The 6,708-nt window shown below is 43.3% G+C and overlaps 1 protein-coding gene across 1 annotated transcript in view; it reads right to left on the reverse strand.

Moving 5' to 3' along the window:
- Positions 1–1,530, reverse strand: part of SRM (spermidine synthase) — a 40,189-nt gene extending 38,659 nt beyond the window's left edge. The window contains exon 1 of the mRNA XM_072156404.1: positions 1,451–1,530. The gene's annotated coding sequence lies outside the window, so the exon portion shown is untranslated. The remainder of the gene's footprint in view (positions 1–1,450) is intronic.
- Positions 1,531–6,708: the final 5,178 nt, after the last annotated feature.

Here is a 6,708-nt window from a genome sequence, read left to right on the forward strand (position 1 = left end):
TGCCACTTGGAAGATGGCAATACAAAAATTATAGATTTTTCCCCACATTAGGGTTTTGTTTGACAAATTTAGTAAAACGTAAGAAAATATATTCATGTCTGGTATCCCCGTAATCGTATCAACCCATAGAATAAAGATAACAGGATTATTAGTCTATACGGTGAACACCAAAAAAAAAAAAAGTCAAAAATCCAGTACAGAATTGATGCTTTTCTACTCCTGCCCTCAAAAAAAGTTCCTAAATTTTCAACAATAGGTGATACCAACCCCAAAATGGTAACAATGGAAAAAGCATCTCATCCCGCAAAAAAAATGCCGTCACATGGCCCCAATAACGAAAAAGCGAAAATTTTATAGCCTTCAAAAGGGGCCAATGAGGAAACTAAAATCCTGGCAGCTGCAGCGCCCTCCTTCCCTTCTGCGCCTTGCTGTGCGCCCATAAAACAAGTCACAGCCACATGTGGGGGGTCTTTGTACTCAGGAGAAATTGCAGAACAAATTGTATGGTGGGATTTCTCTTTTTATATTTTGGAAATGTGTAAATTTTAGTGCTAAATGAACGTATAAGGGAACAGTATGACCATTCTAAATTTCACCTCCATTTTGATTCAATTACTATGAAGATCTCAAGGGGTTAACAATCTTCGTAAAAGCTGTTTCTGATAGCTTGAGGGGTGCAGATTTGAAAATGGGTAGATTATATAGGGGGTTTTGATGCTAAATATGTAAAATTTCATTCAAAACTGTATTTATCCCCAAAATAGTCAATTCTGAAAATCCGGAAAAGCGATATTCTATTTGTAAGCCGCGTGACATCAAAATAAATTATCCAGACATTTCAGAAATTATGAAAATGTAAAGTAGACAAATGGGAAATGTTATTCAGCAACTTATTTAGGTGGTAAATCTATCTGCCTGAAAACGCAATGATTTAGAATTTCGAAAATGGCAAATTTTTCAAAAAATGTATCATATTTTCTTTTTTTTGTAAATAAACGCAAAACTTATCTGCCAGAATTTACCACTAAAATGAAGTACAACATGTGGGGAAAAAACAATCTCAGAATCGTTTTGATAAGTAACAGTGTTCAAAAGTTATAACCATATAAAGCGAAGCAAGTCAGAATCCAAAAAATCGGGCTGAGCCTTAAGCTGTAAAATGGCTGCGTCCTTAAGGGGTTAAAGGCATCTGCCAGCTGCTCCTTGAACCGGGACATGAATTCACCTGCTTGAGACTTCTGAGAGTCTGCTTGGTTTAATGCTGTGCATAGGAACACTCCTCAGCTGTTCTGTCATCAGGAAGGGGTTGATTACACACCCTGCAGAGTCTGTGTCTAGACTTTTATTTTCTCACTTCTATGGGAGCACTCAGACACCTCATTATAGGAGGACATCTGACAGATACAAACACATTGAGACACAGTGCAAAAGCACACGGCAGCTGGCATACCTGGGAGGTGGCGCCAAAACTCTAACCTCAAACGGGTTTGGCTGCTTGGCAAGTGGGACAAGCCCGAACTAGCAGCAAGCATTTAAATGTGTAACATCTCGCGAGAGCAGAGATTTCGTTTGCACATGCGCAGAAAGGCCTGGGAAACGCTGGATTCTCGCAGGAGTGAGAGTACTATACTTATCCATAAGTGGAGAACAGAGATCGTGCCTGTGCAAGACTTACCACTGTCAGATGGCATCGAGTATACTTACTTCAACAGCTCCGGAACTTAGGCTTAGTCACCCAAAGTGGACTATTGTACTAACCCGGGTGGAGGTCGTCACACAAGACTGCACAGAGAACAAGGGGTAAAGCATATGGCCAAGATCTGCGCGCCTGGTAACAGTTTTAAAGGCAGACCCTCTCCTCTGGGAGGAATAGGTTTAGGCTTGTCCGTCACCTCCCAGGGAGGATCTCTCTGAGACCGGAAGAACGACCTTGGGGAGGCTTTCCCCAAAACAAATTCCTGTCTTCTATGGCATCATAGGGGGAAAGCACCAGAGACTGCACAGTCTCTCCATGGTTATGCAGGTAGGCACCCATTGTTGGCAATATGATCCCACTCGGAGGCACAATGGTATGGGGGGGTTTAAACCATGGACCAGGCTATGTGGGAAGTTATACCTCAGAGAGTATTTTCCCTGCCAATCCACTGGAGGAACTTGTCCCAAAGAATAAAATGCCTGACCAGTAGGATTTTTCCATTTTCTTCTCTTGTCAAGATAAAAATAAAATACAAGGTGCTCTCAGACAGGTTACCAAGCAGTACACATGTATTCAATTAACTAGTTAATGTGCCCTATAATAGGGCGGAGGACCTAGGAGACTGAGTATTTTTTTTATTTCTTTCTAGGTTGAGATACAGAGGCCAAAGCAGAGGCAATTGTCGTCCTGCCATTCTGGCACCACTGGCACCACAGGGCCTGACACTGTTGAAAGGAAGGTACTGGAAATTACCAGCAACAGTGCCCCTGCTCTCCAAAAAAAGTGTACACCATCCTTGTAAGAGATATATTCCTCTACAGACGTCGTTTTGGACCAAGTAGACACCATTTTAGTCTGTGAACTGCATTTTGTGTGAAACTGTTTAGAAATAACTGTGCCCTTGTTCCTCTCTGCAGCTTCTCTGCTGGAAGGCCATGTTGTGACTTAAACACAGCTAACACAAGGACAATTAGTATAAACATTCTGTTTATATGAGAACAAGGTCTCCGGAGAAAACGGTGCATAGTTCATCTACATTTTGGAAGAATGTCTTAAAGAGGATGTCCTGGTATATTCATTATGGCCAATAGCATTGCTGTATTTTATTACCTTTACACACCCCTACTTGTGTGTCTTAGTATGTGCTTTCATCCCGATCGCCATGAAAGGGTTAATACGAAAGTCACCTTGCAACTGCAGGGGGGTTTGAGCCCCAGATATAAGTCTCTTACATCCTCATCAAGACACTCGACAGCTAACAACCTGAAGGCTGATCTTGTCACAACTAGGTTTGTGTCCTGAAGTCATTATTTACCCGACTAGCTGCCCACAGACCTACCTTGGTAAAGGTCTACAAAAGAGTATTGGATATACTCAACTCTTGATGTTCTTACAAAAACAACTTCAGCCCAGAGGACTTAAATCTTGTCTTAAATTTCTTCCAGGAAAGTTAAAAAAAAAAAAAAAAAAAAATCGAACTAAATTCTCAACAAATTCCCAGCTGCAGAATGAAATTCTCCAGCATTTACTGCACACCTTCTTCAAAGCCTGAAGTCCTTCTGCCCATCCTCTAGTCCCCTCCTGTGAGCTATTGATTGTCCTATCAGCCTTATTCAGGGCCCTATCTGAACCTCTACATAAAAGGGCCATTACCTTTAAAGGACACCTGTCATCAGGTCTCTGTCACTAAATGTCACCACCACTACCTGTTGGAGCAGCTCACAATGATCCAACCCAGGCTTTATCTAGTCAATTCATACATTAACCATTCTAAAATCATCTTTTCTTTATTATGTAAATGAGGCTGGGCACATGGAGAGAGAGAGTGATGTCCCCCATTACCCCTCCCCTCTCCCCCATGTCTGTATGTAATGTATAGTAAAGCATTGCTAGTGTCTGTGCTTTACCTGCTGACATGCTGTGTCCTCCCATACACATGAGCTACACATGAATCTTTAATGTTCTGCTATAACATGGCTGCCTGGAGATTTTGTATCTTTCACATACACACACAGGCTGCAGGGGCCACCAGTACCAGGAGTGTCACATCATTATGCAGGCTGTCAGTCGTGTGTATAGGAGTATCTCATACATACACAGGCTGCAGGGGACGTCAGCACCAGGAAGCACATGGAGGAGCCATTACACCATTGTACCTTACATCATTATACAGGCTGTCAGTCATTTATATAGGAGTATTTTATACACACACAAGCTGCAGGAGCCTCCAGCAAGAGGAAGCACATGGAGGAGACATTACACCATTATACCTCACATCATTATACAGGCTGTCAGTCTTGTGTATAGGAGTATTTCATACACATAGGCTGCGGGGGCGCCAGCACGTGGAGGAGACATCAGACCCTTATTCCTATACACATGACTGACAGCCTGTATAATGATGTGAGGTATAAGGGTCTGATGTCTCCTTCATGTGCTTCCTGGTGCTGGCGCCCACTGCAGCCTGTGTGTATGAGATAATCCGATACACATGACTGACAGCCTGTATAATGATGTGAGGTATATCATACACACACACAGACTGTAGTGGGCATGTCTACCAGCACCAGGAAGCACAGAGGAGTCATTACACCTCACATGATTATACAGGCTGTCAGTTATGTGTATAGGAGTATCTCATACACATAGGCTGCAGAGGGCACCAGCAAGTACATAGAGGAGACATTACACCATAATACCTCACATCATTATACACATGACTGACAGCTTGTACAATGATGTGAGGTATTATGGTGTAATGTCTCTATGTACTTCCTGGTGCTGGTGCCCTCTGCAGCCTATGTGTATGAGATACTCCTATACACATGACTGACAGCCTGTATAATCATGTGAGGTGTAATGACTCCTCTGTGCTTCCTGGTGCTGGTAGACATGCCCACTACAGTCTGTGTGTGTATGATATACCTCACATCGTTATAGAGGCTGTCAGTCATGTGTATCGGATTATCTCATACACACAGGCTGCAGGGGGCGCCAGCACCAGGAAGCACATGGAGGAGACATCAGACCCTTATACCTCACATCATTATACAGGCTGTCAGTCATGTGTATAGGAATAAGGGTCTGATGTCTCCTCCATGTGCTTCTTGGTGCTGGCGCCCCCACAGCCTATGTGTATGAAATACTCCTATACACATGACTGACAGCTTGTATAGGAGTATCTCATACACAAACAGGCTGTAGGCGGCGCCAGCACCAGGAAGCACATGGAGGAACCATTACACCATTATACCTCACATCATTATACAGGGTGTCAGTCATGTGTATAGGAATAAGGGTCTGATGTCTCCTCCATGTGCTTCTTGGTGCTGGCGCCCCCACAGCCTATGTGTATGAAATACTCCTATACACATGACTGACAGCTTGTATAGGAGTATCTCATACACAAACAGGCTGTAGGCGGTGCCAGCACCAGGAAGCACATGGAGGAACCATTACACCATTATACCTCACATCATTATACAGGGTGTCAGTCATGTGTATAGGAGCATCTTATACACACAGGCTGCAGGGGGCGCCAGCACCAGGAAGCACATGGAGGAACCATTACACCATAATACCTCATCATTATACAGGGTATCAGTCATGTGTATAGGAGTATCTCATACACACAGGCTGCAGGGGGCACCAGCTAAAGGAAGCACATAGAGGAGCCATCATATCATTATACAGGCTGTCAGTCAAGCACTGGGGTGTGGCTGTGCCTCCCACTCATGAATAAGCTGGACAGCTGAATATGATAATGACTCATTGGACATCTCACATTTGCCCTTTGCATACAGCTTTAGGACCTCATTGCTTGAGTTTACAGGCATGTAGAGGGACAATGACCGGATAGTGGCAATGCTTTATAATGGCAGTTTATGAAAATATATTTAGTTTCGGGGGTTAATTTACCTGACAGGTTCTCTTTAAAGCATACCTTCCGACAGATTATTCCACCTTAAATTACTTCATCAAAAAAACACTCAAAAAATTATGCTCCTTCTTTCTACAACCTCTCATTTAGGAGCAAGAAGATCTCCATAATCGGGAGTTAAGAAGAGCAGTTCTTGGTTCTTTCCTTCAAAAATTCTCTTCATTTAGTTCTGTGTCTCCAATTCTAGTGCCTTAATAACAGAGGGCAAGTAGAGCAACTCTAAGCCAGGTGGTCCAAGGCCACCATAGAAGAATGCTAAAGCATAAGTGGCATCCAATTCCCTCTCAAAAATAGGAATTCATTCTACACGGTCTACAGCTACCTCTTCGGCAGAGTTATGTCATGTCTCCGTGGATGAAGTGGACAAGACTACAACATGGTCCCATTTGTTTGTGCTGCCCCGGCAACCATCAGGAAAACAAAAATTTACTCAAAATTTTGTTTTCCTGGAGTCCAGGGGCAGCACCCTTATATACCTTTCTATTGCTTTAAAATAACACACAGTCTCCTAGTTCCTCCACCCTATTATAGAGCACATTAACTAGTTCATTGAATACATGTGAACTGCTTGGTAACCCGTCTATCTGATTTGTTCTAGATGACGAGAACCCATTTGTGTGTGCTGCCCCTGGACCCCAGGAAAAGAAAATTTGAAGTAAATTTTTAAAATTAGTTTCAACTCTGGCAGCAAAAAGGCAAGAATCGGCCCCACCCTCTGCTTTCAACATGCCCTTTTCCTGTACATTCCCCCAGCCCCCCTGCTTCCTATGTCCCCTATCCGAGCAGAACTCTGCAAAAAAAAAAATCCAATGCTCACCTTCCCCTGCTGCCGTCTTCTATCCCTTCACTTCCACATTAATGCACGTCTCTATTGCCGGGAGACGCAATGTGATGACATCATCATGCACCGGCAATAGAGCTGAGCATTAACACATGGTGTCGTCACTGTAGAGCCGCCGGGCACCAAAGGCGTCTATAGTGGCGTATATCCAGATTTTAACCTGTATTCTTACACCTCCACACCCACCTCCATTGCATTGGGATCCAATGTATATCTGCAGATATAGATTAT

Source organism: Engystomops pustulosus, chromosome 6 (assembly GCF_040894005.1).
Source record: "Engystomops pustulosus chromosome 6, aEngPut4.maternal, whole genome shotgun sequence".
Lineage (NCBI taxonomy): Eukaryota > Metazoa > Chordata > Amphibia > Anura > Leptodactylidae > Engystomops > Engystomops pustulosus.